Source organism: Schistocerca gregaria, chromosome 4, assembly GCF_023897955.1.
Source record: "Schistocerca gregaria isolate iqSchGreg1 chromosome 4, iqSchGreg1.2, whole genome shotgun sequence".
Lineage (NCBI taxonomy): Eukaryota > Metazoa > Arthropoda > Insecta > Orthoptera > Acrididae > Schistocerca > Schistocerca gregaria.
In genome coordinates this window covers 473391345-473416744 of record NC_064923.1, presented here as the reverse complement: position 1 = coordinate 473416744, position 25400 = coordinate 473391345, and the positions used below count along the sequence as shown (strand labels likewise).

At 41.2% G+C, this 25400-nt stretch overlaps 1 protein-coding gene and 1 pseudogene across 5 annotated transcripts in view; both read left to right on the top strand.

The window, feature by feature from the left end:
• The window catches only part of LOC126267309 (kalirin), a 2010890-nt gene that overhangs the window by 418580 nt on the left and 1566910 nt on the right, over positions 1-25400 (top strand). For all 5 annotated transcript variants that reach the window (XM_049972405.1, XM_049972404.1, XM_049972401.1 and 2 more), the window contains exon 4: positions 8037-8101. The gene's annotated coding sequence lies outside the window, so the exon portion shown is untranslated. The remainder of the gene's footprint in view (positions 1-8036; positions 8102-25400) is intronic.
• On the top strand, positions 21052-21170 carry LOC126268340 (5S ribosomal RNA; annotated as a pseudogene).

The window sequence follows — 25400 nt, the reverse complement described above, 5'->3', positions numbered from 1 at the left end:
TGACGTACACCTGAGCTACAGACAAAATTTTCCCATTACGTGCAAAGCTGGGGCGCTATTCCAATGTCAGAGAGCCTCGGTAATGCTGACGACTTAAGAAAGGGAAAATGGGCCGAAGGTCTGAATTGAAGCTTGTTAGGCAAGGCATTGAACTATGGTAGTCTACACATCTATGGTAGTCACAGTGCTATGGTGGTGTAGTGATTAACACATTGGACTAGTAAATAAAAGACTTGAGTCCAAGACGTGGCTGTGACACAAATTTTAATTCATTGCTTCAGCTTCTATCCTTATCGAAGACTTTAAAACATGTCGTAAATTAATCAGAGCTTCCAAAAGGTGCGAGCGTAGTGTGGAGGTCTAGTAATCACAAAGTCACTGTTTCGTTTCTAGGTAGTAGCAACATTTTTTAAACTTTTGTTTCAGTTCTACGAGAGCACTTCAAAAGAAAGTTATTCATGTCTTCTGACGCTAAGATCGTTGCGCAAGAAGAATGGAACGTTGTCAGAACAGCGTACACGTTCTGAGTTTTCTGCACACACTTCTGATGCCGTACGTGTAGTTCTCGAATGGCTCCGTGACCAAGGAAGAATTTCTGTCAACGGCTGGTAGAACGTCCCCAACGGTGTCTACACAGATTTTGTGACTAAAATGAAAAGTAGTGTCATGTATCCGAGTCACTTTGAATTGTAGTGCCGACATTCACTGGAGGATACTGGTTCGCCATATTAATGTATAATTTACTCTTTGGAGTCCCCTTTTATATTCGTTTTCAAGTGGAAATGTAGTTAACAAATACTCAATCGTAATTTTTAGTAAAAATAAAATTATCTTCCTTTTCATTATTAGCCGCGTAAAAAATCAAAATTCGATGCAAAAGTGCGAAACATTGAATAGAAAATGAAATACATTTCTGTTTAGAGATATTTACCACCATTATTGACATGTATAAATTTTTCTTTTAACATGCTTGCATTTCCCATTTCTGTATCAAATTTTAATATATTATCAAGCAATTTAATAACATTTTTGTTCGTAAAGAAATATAGATTTAAAATGAATGTTTGAAAAATGTTGCTGCTTCAGAGAATCGAACCACTGGACCACGACATTACACCCTCGGCTACTGGTGGCCCTCTCTGAAGTTATAGTTCGTCAAAGATGATATTTTCCAGTTTGTTTGATTATTGCGTCGGATTGATTTAGGGAATAGATGTCAGGGCAGTGACGTTGAAATCATGTAAGCAGAGAACGGAGGAAACGGTTATTTGACCGCAACATAAGCGATCAGCGGATGCAAAGTTGGCAGGATTCGAACCTGCGACCGTAGCAGCTGCGCGGTTCCGGACTGAAGCGCCTAGAACCGCTCGGCCACAAAGGCCGGCATTTAGATGTAGAAAAGCCAAGTGACTAGATGGAGCCGGCCGCGGTGGCCGTGCGGTTCTGGCGCTGCAGTCCGGAACCGCGGGGCTGCTACGGTCGTAGGTTCGAATCCTGCCTCGGGCATGGATGTGTGTGATGTCCTTAGGTTAGTTAGGTTTAAGTAGTTCTAAGTTCTAGGGGACTTATGACCTAAGATGTTGAGTCCCATAGTGCTCAGAGCCATTTGAACAATTTTTTTGACTAGATGGAAAAGTGCCAGACTTGAAATACAACTGTCACAGTTTCGGTCCCAAGTCAGTCCTATATTTTTTTCTGCTCCTTATGGCTTCGTTCACCTCTGACAATTGTTCGTTAATGTGAAAAATGTGAAGCTGAACCGTGGTATGGAGTCCACGTTAAACTGGGTAGCGCCTTTGTAAGATGGGTAGGAGACAGTGACTTAGAGGCAACAGTGCCATGCCTAGTGAAGCACTGTAGGAGGAGAAGAGCGTTAATTTTTTTATGTAGAACGAAGGTGAGGTATGTATCACTGGCTATAAAAAGCGGAGAAACGAGAAGTTTTCACCCCGTGTGGAAATGGCCGTTATTGATGAGTCACTGCAAATTAAACGTCAATAAAGTTTTTATTCTAATATAATTTGACAGAACCAGTAATTGTTTTTCTTTTAAAAATGGACAAAAATGTAATTGTTGTTCTTAATTTACTTTTCCTGCTTTTTTATTCAAAGCTAACAACTTTACAATTACTTGAAACTCAGTCGTCATCTTCAAACCTTTCAACACCCTTTCAGAAAACAAAGCCTAACTCTGTCCTACAAAACATAAGGCAAGTTTACATTATAAAGCAGTTAGGAGTTAGGACTTTTATTTCCACCGTCAAAAAGACAAATTTCTTCTTCTCTGCATTTATAATGCCTCTGATGCACCCACGCTGCCTGCCTAGAAGGCAGCCCAAGAGAGATGAAACAGTTACGCGGTATAGTGAGGTGATAGTTTTATCGCGCATAGCCTCGCAAGTCATGTGGCTCAGTTCATTATTGCGTATTTATTGACTGCATGCTACATATGGAGAAGAATTGGAATTTAACTGAAGCGTACGATTTTGTAAAAAATGTTCAAATGTGTGTGAAATCTTATGGGACTTAACGGCTAAGGTCATCAGTCCCTAAGCTTACACACTACTTAACCTAAATTATCCTAAGGACAAACACACACCCATGCCCGAGGGAGGACTCGAACTTCCGCCGGGACCAGCCGCACAGTTCATGACTGCAGCGCCTCAGACCGCTCGCCTAATCCCGCGCGACACGATTTTGTAATTAGGTTCTCTGTGACTAAATAGTTTTTATATGTATGCCACGACGAGAATTATTTACAGCATCGGGATCTGAATTAAGCATTTAACGAACCAGAAGCCATAACCATGGCAAAGCTGATCTTATCCTAGCTAATGAAAACGAAGGAACCTTTAGTGAAGAGGTCTCTCAGTACATGAAAGTACTACCACGAAGACGATAATTATAAAAGTTTTTTTGTTTTCACAGTATTTTATCCAGAAGCAGAGAACAATGAAGTCAATGTAATTTTTAGGCTCTAAAGACTGGAAAGGTCTGAATAGATTTGCGCGTACGTATGCCGGCCCAGGGCATTGTGACTGCGAAGTTTGTCCGTCAAGCGGGTTGTCGCTGTGATAGCCATTCGTCAAGGTTTTAGTGATTCCAAGAGAGTGCCCCGCGGAGGAAAGAAACACACGCAATTCTGTGGATTGGCCATTCCTACGAAAATTTCGCATGTGGAATGCATAAGTAAGCAGTTGCCATTAAAACGATTGGATGCGCCGCGCCGTCCTTTTGTGTGTTATTGAGTTGCTGGACTGGTCAGACAATGAAGCGAAGTGGTCGTCGTTGAGCAGAAGGGGGAAGTGGGAGGCAGCGCTGCATAATCCATACAGAATGCTACGCGGGGCAGACGTTGACGGAGTACGTGTTCCGTCGGAAGCTCTCAGACTTTCTCTCTCTCTCTCTCTCTCTCTCTCTCTCTCTCTCTCTCTCACTCACTCTCACTCTCTTTGTTGGCGAAGCCACACACCAAACTGTTGCTTGCTGCGGACTGCCTGCTGCAGTTTGAGGTTGTGTGACATACTCTCTGCCAACTTTCCCCTCTTTTATCGGCGATACTTCGAAACATGTGTGTTAACATCACTCTGTGCTTCTTCATTCTTTCTCTGGAGAAGTTGCACTTTCGTCAGTCTCAGCGTGGTTCGATAAGTATTGCTCCATTTCTCAGCTTACTTTCAGCATTTGTAAGCCTTTTCGGAGTAGGCCCGTCAGCAGTGTCAGAACATCACATTCTCTTTTAACCTTATGATTCCTTAGTAACGTATTTATATCCAGAGGAGCTTCCTTTCCATAATTAACTAGTTAATGAGAGGAAAAGAGTGGCACCGTATGTAACACTAGAGTGAAATTCACGTTTGTCGTATATTTCGTTTGCTTTCTCCCTCTCCATCTATTAAACTATTCCACGATGAAAACTGCAGTAGTAAATTTCGTGATGTATTGTTTTATGACGGTCATGTGACTTTCCAGCACTTACGCAGGTCGTGGCAGTGAAACAGTTTGTGGTAGTCGGTTCTGTGGAATCAGTCCAAAAAGAAGAGTCCACGTGACGGGATGAGAGAAAGGAACTATCATATTTGGTCGTGACCATGGTCACATCATTAGTGAAGATTTCCGATTTGTTGGTGTATCAACGCGAATTGTCCAAAGTCTCTACAAGAAATGGTAAATAACTTGGAGCTATACAACACGGCATAAGGACTGTCATAATAATAAGAGCCTACACCAGGTGTGACCAACCTGCGGCCCGCGGCACGCATGCAGCCCAAATCAGGTACCTGTGCGTCCCAAGAAGCGAGCATCTATCATACGATCAATTAAGAAAAAAATCTGTAAAATTTCGTACATGTAAAATTGCGATAAATTGAATTTTTTAAAATTTGGAACTCCCGCCACACGATGCTGTTCTCTCATTGGACCGTCCCGTTCTGAACATCGCTGCTCGTGCTATACTTAAGCCCCTGAGTTTCGTTCTTGTAACCGGTCAGTGACTCTGACGCGTTGGTCTGTTATCTTCAGGCTGCGTCAGTTGCAAATGTTAAAATAGCAATTAATTTACAGACATACAAGGAAATTTTCTTTTATTTCTATAAAATTGTGCTAAAGAATGTTTTTCAACTTAGTTCTGATCACTACAAGTCGCCGGAAGTTAGAAATCATCTTGTGGATTGCAGTTATTGCCAGTGTGTACTATCTAACGGTACCGTAATTCTAACGTCACATTAATTCTCTCATTTTTGCTTACTTCTATAATTATTAAATTGTTAATGAAATTCACATATAAAATATCAAGTTAATTCCATATCCCTTTCTTTAAGTAAAGAATCATAAAATAATTAATTCTAAATTACTTAAATGTGTTAACTATATCACGAAATGGCACAATTTCAGAGACTTTACTGGCCTTATACAGTACATTAGCTACATACCTCCGACCATCCTTCTTTTATTGTTAATGGCAAATATAAGTCCGGAAAATTCTCATCTTCTCCCAGTGTGGCTCAAGTAAGCTAATAGGTTGGACACCTTTCTCCTAGGCAGTTCGGAAACTCTTGTCATGACTAACTTATGACATGCGCTTCCCAATCCGACTGCAATTACTATGTGAGATGGCGCGGTGGTTGGCACACTGGACTCGCATTCGGGAGGACGACAATTCAGATCCGCGCCCTGGCATCCAAATTGAGATTTTCTGTGACGGCTCCAGGTTAGGGCCACTGAGGTTCCTTTGAAAGGGCGCTACCGATTTCCTTAACCATCCTAAGAAATGTTATAGTCTACAAATACATGCATATTTCGCAAGCCACCGTACGGTGCGCGGCATGGGTACCTTGTACTACTACTTGTCATTTCCTTTAATTTCTCGTGCCTTACCTTCGTATTCGTATTGCGAAATGTATGTTGGCGGCAGCAGAGTCATTCCGCAGTCATCTTCAAATCGCAAGTAGAACGTCGTCTTCCCTCCAGGGATTCCCATTTGAGTCCCATCTCTGTAACATCTGCGTATTGTTCGAACCTGCTGGTAACAAATCTAGCATCCCGCCTCTGAAGTGTTTCGTTGTCTTCCTTTAATCTGACCTGGTGTGGATCCCAAACACTTGAGCAGTACTCAAGAACAGGTCGCATTAGCGTCCTATCTGCCGTCTCCTTTACACAAAAGCCACACTTTCCTAAAGTCAACATCTAGGTCGACCATTCACCGTCTCTACCACAATCCTCACATGATTGTTCCATTTCACATATCCGCCTTGCAACGGCACGGGCAGATTATTAAATGACGTGACTGTGTCAAACAGGACGCTACCAACGCTGTATCTGAACAGTATGGGTTTTTTTCCTACTCATCCGCGTTAACTTTCGTTTTCCTATAGTCAAAGCTAGATGCTACTCATCTCAACAACTGGTAATTTTGTTTAAATCATCTTTCATCCTCCTACAATCTCTCAAGTTCGACAACTTCCCATACGCCACAAATAAACATTCCGAGTGTGTGCTCCTTCTCTAATGGCCTAGATGTTGTCTGGACGTTAGACCCTAATCTTCGTTCCTCGTGTCGACAGGACTTGCTGCCGCCACTGAAGGCAGGTCCGTGTCTACCAGTTTACTTGCGAACATTGCGGAGGGAACTACGTACAGTGGGCATTTGCAGTGGGATACGTCGCGATAGGTAATTGCTTATGACGGAACATAAAGTCAGACATTTTCAGTGGACCAACCTACACGGAAATTGGACAGTAACTGACTGGAAACGAGTAGTGTGGGTGGACGAGTAGCGAGGTGACGCCTTTTCAAATGGTGCACCGACAGCCCGGTGGAGCGTTTACCCTGCTGTATGCGGCCGGAATTGCTTCTGTGGTGTTTTGGAGGTATTTTTCAGGCTGTGACTTGGACCCATTGATTCAGATTACCTCTAACATGAACCGGGACGCTTATTACAATTTCTCGGTAACCAAGTGTCGCCCATTCTGCTGTATCTTTATGATTGGTATTCTTTGGACATTGTCGTCTTCCGACAAAACGGCCGTGTTCACCGAACTGCATGCGTACGTTTCTGGTTTGGCGAACATTCATGCACACTATTGCACGTCGATTCACCGCTAAATCAGCCAATCTTCATCCCGCAGAATGTACGGGCGTATTTGGAAGAGCAGGCGAAACTTAGCAGTCGACATGCGTGCAGTTTGGCGCATGGTTTCGGCTGGATATAGCACACCTAAAGAAACTTACGAACCTTCTTCCTCGCCGAATTAAGGCTGTTACCAAGGCTAGAGGCGGTGTTACACTGCGTTAGCCTGCGGTTTCATGTGCGTGTCTAGTATTTTCTCCAGTGTACTTTGCTAGGGGAAAAAAAGAACAGAATACAATATGTTACCGCGCTACAATATGTTACCGCACGACAGCGAGACTTTCGTTTTGGTTCTTCTCGTGAACGGTTTTCATATAGGTTCACATAACGCCGAAGATGAGGCACTATTGCTAAAACATAGTTCTACCAGAAGGTAGAATGCTCCTATCGTAGCACAAAAAAAGATGTATATGTCGGTTAGGAATGTAAAGAAGGGATCTAGCTTTTCGACTTATCTGGTAGCTTCAAAGACATTTAAATCAAAATATCTTGACGTATTCTACGAGTTAACCCTACTTCCCCATCCTAATGTGCACTCTTACCCGCCGTGTTTTGGTATAAATGCATCTTGAAATTTATGGACTAAAATCCGTGGACCCGTACCCCAAAATCCAGATCCCGTACCCCAAAACCCAGATGTTTTCCCAGCCATAGTAAACAATATATGATACAATATGGCTAAAGAGCATACTTTTTATTAAGTGTATGCTCTTTAGCCATGCTAAGAAAGTTTTTCTAGGGCGTTAAAACGTCGAGGTGTGGATTTGTTCCTGGGGGCGGGATGATATCATGTATCTTGTTACTTTTTTCGACACGTTGGATTATATTACACGACAAGGCTACTAATACTAACAAGTAGAACAGCGCGAATGTGTCAATATGTTTTGGTTTAAATGTCTTTGAAGCTGCCAATTAAGCGTAAAAGCTAGATCCTTTCTTTTACAGCTTTAACTCTTAGCAGGACATATTCGGCTTGTTTTGTGCTATGATAGGAGCAATTTTTCATTGTGGTTCCCTACTTTTACTCTATCGTGCTTTTGACATGAGACCGCCATAGTTTGGCAACTAATGTAGATTTATGTTGACTCGGGCAGTGATTTATCCGGTATAGTTTTTTTATTGTCTTTCGAATCATGTTGCTTGTATCGTGGCAAGGTATAAAGCTTTCACAAAAAACAAGACGACAATTAATGAGATGTATTTGTCTACCTTCTTACAAAAATTTTGTAACATAGAAGTGGCGCGCGTAAAAAACCCCATAAAAACGCGTTCTTTGCACGTAAAATCCGAATGATAATAGATCAAAGCGTATTTTCAGTTTTATGGTAAGAATTCATGTGTTATTCATGACTACATTGCGTATCCAACGTCTCCACTATATCTAAAATTTGTCTTCCTTACGTTTGCAGGTGCAGTGGAGCAAATCACATGACCAAAGCAGCAGTTTCCAGGCGTCTCCATACGTCGGCATAGGGTGAGTGTAAAATACAATTGAAAAAATTTCGTCTTTATTGCCTTAGATCATAGAAGTGACTTGAAGAGTAATGGTGTGTTTCCTTGTGTTCTGCCGAGTTGTTGCTTCCATTTTATACGCAGTAAACGGTGATTCATAAAGAAAGAACAGGTTTCAGTTGTTTATTACAGACAAACAGTAAAAGATAGGAACACAATGCGCATGTCCTTGGATAGAGGAACGTTTAAAGCTGTGTGATCTCACAGAGGCTACACCATACACTCAACTTGAACATCTTGAACATTATGCGTTGCTCGAGAAACATCGAAATGGTTATCATTTCGTTTCACACACGAATCGGCAGGTCCCCGTTTACTAAATCGTCAGCTTCAACAATTCAGCTCTAGACGAATAGCTGCCGTAAGTGAGACAAAGATTCTGTCTTGTATGTACTCCGGAAAAAAAAAAACTGATCTGGTGACCTGGGAGGCCAAAAACCGTGAACAAGATCTCGTTGTCCACCTCCTCCAATCGAGCGTTGTGGGCTGTTGTTGTTAAGATAACGCAGCACCTCAAGGTGAAAGTGAAGCGGAGGCTGCCTTCATGAATAAAAATGAAATCATTGAAATCTTCATGAAGTTGAGGAAACCACCAGTGTTGTATCGTGTCCTGTAACAGTTTACTCCACCAAAAAAAAAAAACAAAAAAAAAAAAAACTTTTTGAACGGAAACCGCACAAATACATTTGCTTTCGGTGAGTCTCTTTCATGTTCGACGACGACGCCAATATTTTGACACCCAATTCTTACATTATGGCGGTTTGCTTTACCCGGTAGACGAAACGTCGATTCGTGTGAAAAAATGAGTTCCTAACTTCTATTATGGTCGTCGGGAGTCAATTGCTGCAGTAATTGCGACTTGTAAGGCTTTATATGCATGCGTCGGTTCAGAACACGCCACACCATTGTTTAAGGATATTGAGGATGTTGGTGTGCCCGGTCTTGTAGACTTCAGAGGGCTCTGTCTGAAAGCATCCCGGATATACCGGACATTTTCATAATTTCATCAGACGTGCGTGGCCGACTAATACTCTTCCTTTTGCATATGCAACCAGCTTTCAAGAATTTTGTGTGTCAGTCATAAATCGACAGTGGATACACTTCTTGTAAATTGCAACACACAAAATGATTTCTCTTGTGCGTGGTGGCCGTGTTGCTACAAAAACCAACAGCGCAGCTGTGTCAAAACTTTGAACCTTCCACTGTCTTAATAATTTATGCGACTTGTTTTTGTTCTTTGCAGTTTGTCTGTAATAAACAACTGAAAACTGTCTTTTCCTTTTGAATCGCCCAGTATTTCGACGACCGACCCCGTCGTTTTCTTCAGGCGCTGCGTGTTTTGCTATTAAGCTTACTCGCTGCCAGGACTCCAACCAGACTGCAAGCTACTGTTGGTCTCACGCAGATATTTACAGCCGAGTTCGATTCTCGACGCACACTACGACCTTTGTCGCTTCTTTGTTTCTCAGTGCTTCAACATTCCGCGAAACGGAAATTCTCTCAGCGTTTTTCAACTCTGGTGGATGTGATGGCCGACGAGATTTTAATAATTTAGTGCCGGATCTGAAGCGTTATTTAAATTGAAACCGCCGTCGCTGTTTGTTAGGTTTTCTAAGTCTTTATTTCGATAGACTGCTTCATTATGCTGTCCCAGAAACTTGGCGTTTGCACCTCGATGCTGGTCTTGTACTTGGAATATAATCATAATAAAATACTATGAGACCATTGTCGTGATGTGGACACGAAATTTATGTGACGGCATAATTAAGGCTCTGTCGAAATACAGACGTCAGAAGATTAATAAACTGGAACGGCGGTTTCAATTTAAATAACGCTTTGCGTCCAGCACTCAATTTATTAAAATCTCGTCGGCCATCACAGAGTTGGAAGACGCTGAGAGATTTTGCGTTTCATAGAATACCTGTGCGAGCTCTGAAAATTAAAAGAGCATCAAAGGGCATAGAGATGGTCGGGAATCGAACTCGGCTATAAATAGCGTTGTGAGACCAACAATTGCTTGCATTCTATTTGGAGTCGAGAAAAACTCGCAGCACCTGATCGAAATATTCTGCATAAAATAGTAACGACGACTTGACACAACCCCCGTATGTATACGATTAATCAGTTGCGCTAAGAAAGCCTGAGAGATCACAGCCTACACGGTAGTTTCTTCCACGATCTCAAGAAACGCAGCCCTAAGGTTAGGTACTAGTAGTTGCTGGATGAAGTCCTAAAATGTTGCTGAGCTACTTTCGCTGACTAACAACACACAGAAAGAAAAAGGCGTTTTGTATTTCTTTAGCTTCTGTCACTTGTTACGTGAAATGTCTGCGAACTTAATTCTATTTACGTACGGCGCCGGCATGGGAGAGGAGCGTATGTAGTGCAATACCTAGATCGTAAGTGCCGCGTGGATGTGCACTATAATTTATCTCGCGCAGAGTTGCTCTATCGACCAGAAAGTTCGGCTGAAAGCGATGAGTCCTCCGCGGCCATTTAATAATCGCACAGCTCAATGGAGTGCTATTATGCTTCTGCGGCCGACAGTTGTTCTCATGATTTACAATCTTCACCAGCGGGTATGACTAGAATTTATGGGTAATTTTCATCCTACACAAAGACAAATGCTTGCCGAAGAATTCGTAATGTACTCCATCGAGTAGTTTAAACTTTCTGCTCGTTGGTTAGACATTATCAATGAAACCTCCACCACCGATTCTGTAAATAATTGAACTCCCATGTATAAAACAGCTTCAGACAAGTGATATAATGTGCTAAATATTGACGTGAAGCACGTAAACGAAAAAAATGTTCAGAAAAGGATTGAAATTACGTTTGGACGTCACTAAGTGCTCTCATGATCAAATGCTGAATGAGTTTAGTCCGGGTAATTCGCGCTCCTTTTGAAGCAGAAGCTAGTTTTTCACGCATCTCAATGTTTATGACTTCACATATCGTGAACTACGTGTTCTACAGTGGTACAACTTGACAAGTACATTCAATGGTATATGTAGATACCATCCGCAAAATGTGTTGCGACTAGAGTTAGTAGTAAAGAAGTAATAAATTAAAACGTCATGCCCCGGTACTGAGGTTTTACTACATCAACAGCGAAAATGAAAAAGCAGTATTTTTTCTATCTTTCGTCATTTGGTGGAGGGTGTCAGTGAAGAAAAGTTTCGTAAAGATTTGAAATTACGAGTGAGGCTTGTTACTACACGCCGGAAGCGGCTACGAGGGTAGCGGAGTACGTGTGGAGTGCACATGGGGTTTTTTTAGGTTAGAGAATTCCCTCCCTAGGCCCGACAAGACGCCTCCTGAGACGCGGCAAGGCAGGAGTAGGCAAAATGCAACAAGGAATAACAATATTAATGTGCTAATAGTAAACTGCAGAAGCGTCTATAGAAAGGTCCCAGAACTGCTCTCATTAATAAACGGTCACAACGCCCATATAGTACTAGGAACAGAAAGTTGGCTGAAACCAGACGTAAACATTAATGAAATCCTAAACTCTGATTGGAATGTATACCGCAGAGATAGGCTGGACAGTGAAGGGGGAGGCGTGTTTATAGCGATAAGAAGTGCAATAGTATCGAAGGAAATTGACGGAGATTCGAATTGTGAAATGATTTGGGTGAAGGTCACGGTTAAAGCAGGCTCAGACATGGTAATTGGATGTCTCTATAGGCCCCCGGGCTCAGCAGCTGTTGTGGCTCATCACCTGAAGAATAATTTTGAAAATATTTCGAGTAGATTTCCCCACCATGTTATAGTTCTGGGTGGAGATTTTAATTTGCCGGATATAGACTGGGAGACTCAAACGTTCATAACGGGTGGCAGGGACAAAGAATCCAGTGAAATATTTTTAAGTGCTTTATCTGAAAATTACCTTGAGCAGTTAAACAGAAAACCGACTCGTGGCGATAATATATTAGACCTTCTGGTGACAAACAGACCCGAACTATTTGAATCAGTTAATGCAGAACAGGGAATCAGCGATCATAAAGCGGTTACTGCGTCGATGATTTCAGCCGTAAATAGAAATATTAAAAAAGGTAGGAAGATTTTTCTGTTTAGCAAAAGTGACAAAAAGCAGATTACAGAGTACCTGACGGCTCAACACAAAAGTTTTGTCTCAAGTGCAGATAGTGTTGAGGATCAGTGGACAAAGTTCAAAACCATGGTACAATATGCGTTAGATGAGTATGTGCCAAGCAAGATCGTAAGAGATGGAAAAGAGCCACCGTGGTACAACAACCGAGTTAGAAAACTGCTGCGGAAGCAAAGGGAACTTCACAGCAAACATAAACATAGCCAAAGCCTTGCAGACAAACAAAAATTACGCGAAGCGAAATGTAGTGTGAGGAGGGCTATGCGAGAGGCTTTCAATGAATTCGAAAGTAACGTTCTATGTACTGACTTGGCAGAAAATCCTAAGAAATTTTGGTCCTATGTCAAAGCGGTAGGTGGATCAAAACAAAATGTCCAGACACTCTGTGACCAAAATGGTACTGAAACAGAGGATGACAGACTAAAGGCCGAATTACTAAATGTCTTCTTCCAAAGCTGTTTCACAGAGGAAGACTGCACTGTGCTTCCTTCTTTAGATTGTCGCACAGTTGACAAAATGGTAGATATCGAAGTAGACGACAGAGGGATAGAGAAACAATTAAAATCGCTCAAAAGAGGAAAGGCCGCTGGTCCTGATGGGATACCAGTTCGATTTTACACAGAGTACGCGAAGGAACTTGCCCCCCTTCTTGCAGCGGTGTACCGTAGGTCTCTAGAAGAGCGAAGCGTTCCAAAGGATTGGAAAAGGGCACAGGTCATCCCCGTTCTCAAGAAGGGACGTCGAACAGATGTGCAGAACTATAGACCTATATCTCTAACGTCGATCAGTTGTAGAATTTTGGAACACGTATTATGTTCGAGTATAATGACATTTCTGGAGACTAGAAATCTACTCTGTAGGAATCAGCATGGGTTTCGAAAAAGACGATCGTGTGAAACCCAGCTCGCGCTATTCGTCCACGAGACTCAGAGGGCCTTAGACACGGGTTCACAGGTAGATGCCGTGTTTCTTGACTTCCGCAAGGCGTTTGACACAGTTCCCCATAGTCGTTTAATGAACAAAGTAAGAGCATACGGACTATCAGATCAATTGTGTGATTGGATTGAGGAGTTCCTAGATAACAGAACGCAGCACGTCATTCTCAATGGAGAGAAGTCTTCCGAAGTAAGAGTGATTTCAGGTGTGCCGCAGGGGAGTGTCATAGGACCGTTGCTATTCACAATATACATAAATGACCTGGTGGATGACATCGGAAGTTCACTGAGGCTTTTTGCAGATGATGCTGTGGTGTATCGAGAGGTTGCAACAATGGAAAATTGTACTGAAATGCAGGAGGATCTGCAGCGAATTGACGCATGGTGCACGGAATGGCAATTGAATCTCAATGTAGCGAAGTGTAATGTGATGCGAATACATAGAAAGATAGGTCCCTTATCATTTAGCTACAAAATAGCAGGTCAGCAACTGGAAGCAGTTAATTCCATAAATTATCTGGGAGTACGCATTAGGAGTGATTTAAAATGGAATGATCATATAAAGTTGATCGTCGGTAAAGCAGATGCCAGACTGAGATTCATTGGAAGAATCCTAAGGAAATGCAATCCGACAACAAAGGAAGTAGGTTACAGTACGCTTGTTCGCCCAATGCTTGAATACTGCTCAGCAGTGTGGGATCCGCACCAGGTAGGGTTGATAGAAGAGATAGAGAAGATCCAACGGAGAGCAGCGCGCTTCGTTACAGGATCATTTAGTAATTGCGAAAGCGTTACGGAGATGATAGATAAACTCCAGTGGAAGACTCTGCAGGAGAGACGCTCAGTAGCTCGGTACGGGCTTTTGTTAAAGTTTCGAGAACATACCTTCACCGAAGAGTCAAGCAGTATATTGCTCCCTCCTACGTATATCTCGCGAAGAGACCATGAGGATAAAATCAGAGAGATTAGAGCCCACACAGAAGCATACCGACAATCCTTCTTTCCACGTACAATACGAGACTGGAATAGAAGGGAGAACCGATAGAGGTACTCAGGGTACCCTCCGCCACACACCGTCAGGTGGCTTGCGGAGTACGGATGTAGATGTAGATGTAGATGTATTCTCAAGTACTGGATAAATATCATTTGAGCAAATAGTGTACACGAGTTTGCCGCCGTATCACTTTGTGCAAATTCCACAATATTTCCTCGCAGCAACTGTCAGGCATCTTGTTGGTGGCTAGGTACCAGCAGGGTTGAAGCATCTGAAGATGTCGGACAGTTGCTAATTTGCACAACGTGATCCAGCGGCAAACCCGTGAACACTATTTACAACCCATTGGTCTGGAAAGCTTGAAGAGTGAAATAATGTGGGCGATTTACATGCCGTGAGTTACGGTGCCTCACGACAAACACACAATTTCCAACTGTAATACCTGTCCCGTTGTGTTAAACCTTTAATATAAGATAATACGTCTTGATAAGCAGATTATGACTTCATTTTAAATTTTTAAATTCGGCCAATAATTATCTGAAATATTGAAAATCAAATTATTATGGCACCTGAAAGCCGTCTGATAGGAACCTACAACTGAGATCGTATACCATGAACCATGAAGTGTTGTAGTCGTTTATTAATGAAGATTTCCGTATTTCTGTCTACTCTATTGTCATTTACGAACAGGCATAGGGTTCCTGCATTTTCATGTCTTTGCGTGTAAAGGAATGTTTCTATCGCTTTCTGTTGTCTTAAAGCACACATTACACTGTTAGTTTAATTATAATTGTTAATTCACGTCTTACACGAACTCTTGAAGGTATGTTAAGGCGACGAGATTTGTCTCTCAATACAACCTGAGACAGTTTTCTTTGCCGTTAAAAGTGTTTTACGCATGCTCTTGAAATTAGATTAACTTCTAAGCATCTTTTTTACCACCAGTCATTCTAAAGGTTTTTTTGACGTAGAACTGCGTACGGGCTTACAAAATATCGCCGTAAACTTTTATTCTCGTATACAGATTTTAGAATACTTCGGGGTGCTCGGTAAGCGCCCTTTAGCCCTCCGCGATTACGAGTACTGTCACCACCAGGGACTTTTTTAAAATCCCTGAAATAACGACGCATACGCTACGGCGAAATATACGAGCCAGCAATGCCCGGCGATAAATATGCTGATATTTTATTTACGGCTCGTAACTCAGGCTCTGGACTATAAGGAGGGTGGGGGTGGAGGGAGAGAGGAGGATGGGGCATGAATAGCACGGCGTTATAGCGCCCTGAGAGTTTCTGATGAATGGTGGCATGCTCAAAGTACTTTGCCGTCTCTCGTGCTGCACGGTTTGGACATCGATTCTCTATCGCCAGCAGTTCAGCGTGCTAGTTCATGAATTCGCTTTCTGCAAGTAAGTTGTTTAAGGGATGTTATTAGATAAACTTCTTGACATCTAGTAAATGATGCTGTTTTGTTTTTCTGAGGATTTATTTTTTACCACCAGTCATTCTAAACTTTTTTTGAAGTAGAACTGCTAGCTTTGAATATAAATTTTGCCCTTCGTAGAATTCTCTACCTTTTCTTACTTGTGAGTTTTACTTGTACCCTTTGGTACGAGTATACCGCTGAAACATCATCGATGGCTACGTGTAAAGCCTATAAATAGTATACTTTGCTTTATGCAGACAGGCAATAAGTTCCAATATGGTTAGTTGGAAAACAGTAGTATGGTGAGTACTCTGTTGTTACTTTTAAATATACTGTTTTCACTTAGTGCTCTTTAAATTAGTCCTCTTTCGTCGTTGTTTATCGTGTACATTGCACAGTGGCAAACAACACTTCCACAAAGAGAGAAATCGCTTAGACTTCATGAGTAGAAGCCTAGAAGAACTCCGATCTGTTTCATACGCTTCAGCGAAAAGATTTTCGAAGAAATCTTGTCTTTCTTCGGTGACAGAAACTTTTGCATGTTTTAGATGGTATATCAAATGGGAGACATTTAAATGTGGAGCATGCTTTTAGAATGTATTCGTAATTTATGACGTTTCTGGAAGATGGAGGCACTGAAATATTTTAATTTACAGAATTTAGAGCGAAGGAACTTTGGTAGGAAAAGATGAATTTGGCAAAGAATTTTTTTATTAGTAGGTGGGCATGAAGTTGTGAAAGGATTTGTGGTACTGATGTTGGTGAAGATGGTGCGACGCAGATATGGAATTACATGATGAAGACGACGATTGGGACGACAAGGATGATGGTGAATGTTACGCAAAGCCAGGCACGCTTGTAGATACGCAGTAAGCGTGCTCAAAGTACAAATTGCACTGTACAACTGTGATACAGTCATATTCAATATGATTTACGGTGTGAAATTAATTAATGAGTCTTTTGGAAGGCTCATAAAACAAATAGTAATTCGATCATTGGAAAAAATTTCTTACTGTGGGGGTGCTGGATATGAAGTGTGGAGGAACGAACTATTCATTTTCACATCGGCAGGAACTAATTGTTTTGACTGCCTTGTAGAATTAGCTTTAAGCATTGATTACATGAGTCTGCATAATACCAAATCATTGAAAAAAAATCTTCTTAACTAACTTTTTTATGCTGATTTCAAAATGTTTCTTCCATCACAGTTTTTTCACAATGGAATAGAGTTTATTTTATTTTTAGTTATACCTATTTTATGACTGTAGTCTGGGTACACGATAATGTCCTGCCTTCTATGTGAGTGAGGTAGTTGGACAAGACAGAAACATTGGAGTGGACCTGGGACTGGAAATGTCTTGCATGAAACGCTTCTAGTCCACGAATAACTATTTCTTCCGCGACTACATATCAAACTGTGCTTGATGAAGAACAAGATGGATCCTCCTCCAAGTACCTTTCTATGAAATTTCCCTTCATCACCCTAGAAAAATTGAAGGCAGAAGTTCTTCGGTCCTCAAATTCACAGTTGATTAATGGTCACGAATTTGAGAGGCTAATCAATATAAGAGAAAAAGATCGCAAACTTGCTAGGAAAAAAAAAAAAATTACAAGAACAGTGTTAGAGAATTTCAAGAAGTTGTGTTGTAACATGAGTGTAAAAGTGCTTCAAACCTGCGTCCGGCCATCCAGATCTAATTTTACCGTAATTTCCCTAAACCAACGGCATTTCCTTAGTGGCGACATCTCCTGTCAGATCAACCAAGCACTTCGATGGGATTGCCAATTGAGGAGCTACTTGACTGAGAAGTAGCGACATCGGTCACGAAAACTGGCAACGGCCGGGAGAGCAGAGTGCTGACCACGTGCCCCTCCATATCCGCATGCGGTGACGCCTAAGGGCTGAGGATGACAGGGCGGCCGGTCGGTACCATTGGGCCTTCACGGTCTGTTCGGACGATATTGTTTACGATTTTCCTAAATTGCTCCAGTCAAATACTGGGATGGTTCCTTTGAAACGGCACAGCTGCTCACCTTCCCCATCCTTGACACAATCCGTGCTTGTGCTCGGTCTCTTAATTACCTCGATGCTGACGGTACGTTAAATCCAACCTTCCTTGTTTTATGAGTGTAAAAGTGTACTTCATACACTCACGTATTGACATCTTTCGTCAAAATCTGGGACATTATATTGAAGTGCAAGTAGAACGCTTCCACCAGGACATTGAGATGAAGATGAGGTACCAGGGGAGATGAAAGTATGATGGCCGGCTATTTTTGGATGTTGAAGAGGGACAGTAAAGATGAAATAAAAAATGAGAAAGTCTGAAAACGTAATGTAACAGAGTCTACAATACTGCTAACACAACTGTTTGCAGTATTTTTAGTATAAGCCTAAAAATAAATCAGTAATTATGAGAAGATACAGCTTGCTTCAAATTTTATTTTAATACTTTCGTTACAGTTGCTTAACTTTTCGAAATACGAGATCCCTTTTTGTGGAAAATACTAACAGGATGGAACAAAATAAAAGCAATTTTTCAGAATCTTGTGACAAAAATTTGGAGACTACAGGCCTGCATTATTAGTCTACCTTTTGTTAAATGATTTTACCGTTCTTTATAAAAGATAGTATTTGTCCGTAGGTTCTGAGGAGAAAAACTGTACTTATAAAATTGTCAGTTAAAAAGTTGAAAATGAAATTTTTCTTCCTCTTCTCCAGGGCATATGGAAGATCCGTAGTCTCTCTTACATTACCTCTAGTCAGCAAATCAGTACTGAAATATCACACACCCCAGGAACTACTTTAATACATAGTTTCTTGATGCTTTCAGCATCGAAGTAATTGTGGCGCTACTTTTACGGCGCACAGTGTGCAAATATCACCTGCTGCTGGTAACGCTTTGAATTACTAAATCATTCTCTCTATTATCCATTTTGTCGTTAAGAGACTTCATGATTCTCTGTATTATCCATCTTTTCGTAAAGAGGCGACGAGATCTCAGAGGTTGTCTCCCACGGTGCACCTTCGCACAGTAAACACATCCTGTTATACCTTCTGACATCTACAGCGCCATTAATCTTCATGAGTCTAATTAACAGTACTAATTGTCGTCGCACGCTACAGTTGAAACTGTCTGCGTTAGGATGCGTTTGAAGACCGTTGGGTAGTTCCGCGTCATTCAGTTTCGAAACCTGTAGTGTCATTTAGTTCTTTTTTGTCCTCATTATGTCCCCATGCCCTTTTTAACGGAAAAGTAACTGGCTCAGTATCCGGACCGTAAAACTAATGTAACCACATTACCATATCCTATTACATCGCTATAGGGACGCACGCCGTTTATCGTACCACATAGTTAGTGGCTAGCGTTGCTTCGTCAGGATCACGGGGTCCCGGGTTCGATTCCCGTCCGGGTTGGGGATATTTTGTGACAGTTGCTAGATTGGACTTCGTATGGGCGCTGATGACCGCGCAGTTGAGCGCCCCACAAACCACACATCATCATCAGTACATCACACAAAAAATATTTCTATTGTTTTGAGACATTTAAAGTGTTTGTGTGAAAAATTAGACATATTTTATAGTTTCATTGTAAACAGTCCGCTACATTTTGCTACTCTTCGTGAAGAAGAAATCCACATTCTCTGTGAATGTAAAGTCAAAGCGAAATTTATTCCGCAGTTTAACCAACTGTTCATCGTCACACGAAAAAAGTAACAAAACACTAAATTAGGTCAGCAGCAATGCTTAGTAACAGATTTAGACATTGCCCCTTGGAGATTCGCTTTTTGAATTTGACGATAGCCAGTTTTCTACTTGATATTTACCTTAGTTCCAGATAACTTTGACTATACCGCATGTAAAGAAAGCTAGATGTTTGTCCAATTTTACTAGCACAGACGCACAGTTGAACCCAACAATTAAACTCTCTGCTGCGTAACGGAACTTACTTCTGAATTACTGGAAGAAATGGCTTTGACCGTCGTTGCTCATAGTGTCGTTCCCCAGTATAATAATCACTCCTTACGTACTTTAGGTATGAGTTTGTTGCAAATTTGTAATGTTTTCTCCGACAGATAGTTTGTTGTGCGCACAGTTATACTGTAAATTGTATTGTGCTCTTTCATGGTCTTTTCTGTAGTTAATCTATTCATCATTGCGTGTGCGTCGCTTTGTCGGAGCAAAAGAGAATTTTTAACTTCATTCTACAGCTCTAGGCGTTTTAACTCCCATTTCTGCGTTTGTACATGCCGTATTATCTCGTTTCTGCAAGTTGTAATGTAGGAACTAGACAATGCACGATGTTAATTTACATTTTTTACCGCAGCACTGACGACAGGATATGAAATATTTCACGACATGAAACGTTATTTAATTCCGTAAAACTGTCGTTATGGTCGTTTTAGTGATTGTTAATTTCATTAATGTGCGTAAATAATGAAAGCCATAACGACCCTGACAACTCTTCCGCAGTAGGTATCAACAGTCTTGCGCAATTTTGTCGACCGGACGTTGCCGTTTCATTACAGTTAACTATATTTGCAGCTCATTTTAAGTAATTAGGCTAGTGGTACAGATACTGCACGTCATACGGGAAAGTATCATTGGATAGTTCTTTTGTTTTCTTATAATTCGCCCCGATTCAATTTGATTCACGCTCCTGGATGAAAAAGTTCAGAATGGGAAAAAATTACTCTGTTTTTAAGTGAGCAATATTTAATGTATATAAGTAACGAATTTGCGTTTACAGTTATTTCTTAAATTTGTTACTAGATTTAGTGTTGTATATAGTTATTCTCTTCTGTAATTTAAACTTGTTCAGTGTCATTCTGCCTGCTTTGGAACTTACAAGCATTTGTTCACGTAACTTTAACGGGGAAATGATCAGGATGCAAATGAATGGCAAGCACTGTGATATTGAGGTACTAGTGCTGAATTTTATCGAAATCGGGTCACTAAACAAATAGGAATGTGGCATTCTAGCAGCAATCGTGTATTTGTTTTGTAACGTAGATGAAACTTATCAATAACGACCATCAGAAACGCTCGTGTTGCCCCTAAGCCGTGTGAAAGAAGGATGAAGTAGTTAGTTCCGGTTATGGAACAACTGTTACGCAAATTAACCGATTTTTTTTATTTCTCTTAGGTGCATGATCCTACAATAGCTTCCCAAGTATAATGCGGTCGCCATTGATCAAATACCAGCCGAAATATAAAAGTATGTGAAGAGAACACAAACGCCATGAAGAATAACATATAAAACCGACGGCTGCAGTGATTCTGAAGAAATGCAGTGATATCGGATCGCAGCCCGGGTGTGGTAGGTGCTGAAAGCATTTTTGTCTGTTACACCAGGCGTGTGAGGCTGTTGTATACGAAATGGAGATAGAGGTTGAAAATGCACTTGTAGAAAGAGAAAATATGTTGAACGTAATATTCTTAAAATGCTAGCAGCCTTACCGCAGTGGTAACACCGGTTCCCGTTAGATCATTGAAGTTAAGCGCTGTCGGGCTTGGCTAGGACTTGGATAGGTAACCGCTCAGGTCTGCCGCGCGCTGTTAGCAAGCGGGGTCACTCAGCTCTTGAGAGACCAGTTGAGGAGCTACCTGATTGAGAAGAAGCGGCTCTGGTCCCGAAAACCGGCCCGGGCGGGAAAGCGGTGTGCTGACGACATGCGCTCCATATCCACATCCAGGAAGGCCTATCGTCTGAGGACGACACGGTGGTCGGTCGGTTGAGGCTGTTGGGCCTTCTGAGGCATAACTCAGAATTAATTAGAATTTTGCACTATAACCACAAAGTTAAATTGGCACTTAATATCAGTAGTGGTGCTAGTCAAGGGTGTATACTTTCTTCACTGATGTTTAACTTATGTTTTAATGATTTATCAAAAGAAAGTTTACAGAATACTGAGCTATGTGTGAAACACAACGAAACAACGGTAAATGAATTGGTTACACAGACAACGCAGGCGTACTGAACTCTTGAACTGACTTTTTTTTTGCACGGTTAGAGAACGGCTTTGACGTAAACAAGTTACTCGACAAAATTTTTGTATGGTATTTGGCTGATATAAGCACATTAAATCGCGCATTAAACAAAGGAAACATAATACGCGTTAGTCATGCTCGGTACCTGTGATACAAGTTAACGTACACTCTTGGCTATGCAAAAGAGCTTAAATGACGTAATGAGGAACCCAGAGATACACTCTGTGTGATGGGATCAGCGTCCCTTCGTGAACATTTAAATTTGATACGGCTGATGAAATACTGGGTGTTTCAAAAAGATTCATACTATTTCACAAGACTAGATCTTGTACCTGAGCCTTAATAGATACTTGAAGTATATTTTAACTTGGGCGTAGAATTTGAAACATTTATTTTCAAGAAAACCATTCGATTATCCAAGGGCAGAACTTTTACATGCGTTTTATGATTACAGTTAGGGTTACAGATTTGATTTACATTCCACAAATGCACCGGGCGCACAACAAACATGCAGACGATATTAAAACTCGCCACATACTTTTATGAGCATTCTGGAGTTAGTGCATTCATAGTTCTTGCTATGCGATGCCGCAGTTCGGCAAGTGATCAGGCGCTCTTTCGGCCAGCGATACGGTGCGAGATCCGTACTGCCGATCCATCGGTTTTATACGCAGGTACCAGTGAGGTGATGCTTTGACCTGGAAGAAATTTTCAGCATATTCCTGCATTTGTGGAAAAGAACAGATCTCCAACATACCCGGGCAGCCCTAGGTTATACGTATAACCGATCGCGCGAGCTAGCCGCGATTGAGAGACTTCTACCGACAACCACATAAACCGGCTGCTTGCAATTGGTGCCAAGGTAAACTTGCAGTTTCAATGCTTAAATTAAAATCCATCCTAAGTTTCTGTCTTCGTTCACGTAGAAGATACAGTCTTGAGAAGTTAGATTAATCTTTCCGAAACACTCTGTATTGTGGGCGAAGTTACAAGCAATCTGTTGACCACTAAAAATTGCATAATGTCGTAGAATATACTTTGACGCAGTCTATTTCATCCACAGTAGGTCATTATTTTCGTGATCTTAGAAATGAGTTTCCCATACACTGGTGACGGTGTGATCCTCAAGACATCTTCATTTGCAAGTATACTCGGCGAGCCACGGTACGATGTGTGGCAGAGGATACTTCCCACATTTCCTGTTTCCGTCGCAAATGGTACACCTCCATGGTTTTTCTGCTAGATACACGTAGGAGGAAGCAATATATCTGTTGACACTCTTAGGAATTTTAACAGTAAACCATGCCGTAGTGCAAAACCCTTCTCTTGCAGCGTCTGGCGACGCATTCTCCGACGCATTCGCATTTACTAAATGAATCTGTGACGAAATGACTTTTTAAAATTTTTTTTGTCTTCTCTGTGTCCACTATCATTGAATCGTATCTGATACTGATCCTAGACTCTCGAGCAAAATTCAAGCCGTGGTCGAACGAGGGTATTGTAAGCTACCTCTTTCGTACGTGGACTACATTTTCTGAGAATTCCCCCAGTCAGTCTCAGTCTGGCGTCTGCCTTTTCTGCTGTTAATTTTATATGGTCGTCCCATTTTAAATCGCTCCCGGCATTTAATGGATGTGATTGTTTCAGTCGTTGTTCGGCAATCGTGTAATCAAACAATAACGGGTCATTCCGTTTATTCATTCGGAATATGTTACACTATCTTAGCGCCTAGTGCTTCGCAATACCAATGTTTTCACGCTAATTAAGGCCATATAAACCTGATTTTTTTTTTCCGAATGCACTTATAGCGCAAAGCGATTATGGAAGCTGAAGTCCAAAATTTTTGTTAATTACGCCTTTTGCGTTCCTGTGGAGTTATTTCCATAGCAACTTTAATCCCTTGACAAATATTGTTTTATATATAATCGAGAAGTGAAATAGCAATGTTCATAAATTTAGCTTTAAAGTTCTTTTAATGTAACGAAATATTTTCTTAAAAAGTTTTCATTTCGTGTAGCCCTCCCTTAGGGGATAAATTTCCAGAAACACTGAGACACATATTTTTTTTATTTGTAACCGAGAAGTCAAATACTAATTGTCATAGATGTAGCTGTAGCAATCCTTTAGTACTTCTTTAGTAATTATTTATTTTCAAAAACGCTTTCACGCGCTATTTTACGCCCTTAGTGGTTGAATTTCCAAAAATGCTGAAACATGTATTTTTTATTTTCTGACTGAGAAACCAAATGTGCGTTTTCATAGTTTTAGCTTCACAATTCCCTTAATAGTGACAGACTTTCCAAAAGCCTTTCATCCCCTATTTCACCCCCTAAGGAGAGGAATTTCGAACAGTCCCTTCCTAAACGACGTCTAAGATCCACACCTGCTCCAAATTTCAAATTTCTATCCTTAGCGGTTTGTGTTAAGAGATCATGAGTCAGTCAGTCAGGACATTATATGCTTGTATAGAGATTTGTGTATGTTGGTGCGCAACTGCCATAACGAATGTTGTGCTACATCACTGACAGTTGAAGTGTTTGCACGTACCTTATCACTAGAAAATGAACTTAGGTTTTGAATCAATCGTGACATGAAATAAAGGTTGTTTGAATACTAACGAAAGTACTGGTGCTGTGTATGACGTGGGGGAACTTTGCACGTACAGGACCTGCGTCACCGGAGTGCTGTGCGGGTACCATACCCAGCATTGTGCAGGCGTTGGAAGCGGTAGAGTGCAAATGGGAGCACTGCTCAGCACCAAGGCGGCAAATAAATCCTTTATCACTGGCAAATGGGGACTACCGTTAGCCTCCATTATACATACGAAGACTGCAGTGGAACTGTCTGCGCTCTGTTCTGCTATTTAGCCTACAGCCTTTCACTTCCTCCTCGATGTCCTGCCACTAATTTACTTCTTTTTCTAAGTACAGTAGACTTGTGGCAATTCATTTACATGCAGTCGTCGGAGAAAGAAAGTTACAGGTCTTTGTATATCATTTCTCGTAGTAGTGTTAGCGATTATTGATTTCTCTCGGCCATTACTCTTTCATTGGACATTTCACTAGATGGACCACACAAGTTGTACCTATTCGAAATGTTGAGAGATATAGCATTGCTACGCTTCAATAGGACCTGCTGGATTAACTTTGTCCCGAATAACCGCACCATTGTTATTCGGGTAAATTTAGTGTAAAGGTTGTGAACTTGTCTTCTAACTGGATTTGATTAAAGAACAAAAATTGAATACTAATGGTCTTGATTCAAGAAAATAAATTGTCACCCCTGTTTCTGACATACTGTTTCTGACACACGAAACAGATGTGTAATTCTCAGGCCACGAGAAGAATGTTTATGACACAAATTTGCAAAGATTTAATAAATTTTGTTCCTTTCTACGTGCAGTTGTTTCTAAATTCTTAGTGGCCACATTGTTTTTTGTTTTGGGTATCTTCTAGGTATTATCTTGAATAGGAGCTGTGTCCGTATCATGCCTTTTCTGTGCTACAGGAACTAAATATGTAGTATAATTTTTCCCCTTATCAGCGTACTAACTCGAAGAGCGATGGTAACCCACTGTGACCCTGTTACTTAATTTCATGTAGTAATTACATACAATGGTCTTTATTTATTTACTTGTGTTGATCATGACTTGGTGCAAGTCTTACCGTTGACGCAACTGTTAAGAGTTTCATAGAAGTGCGTGTGATGAATGCGTACATAGTGCAGAGCGTTGTTTTTGTTATTGGTGGTAACAGTGATGGTACTGATATTGATAATGATGATGATATTATTATGAAACAAGGA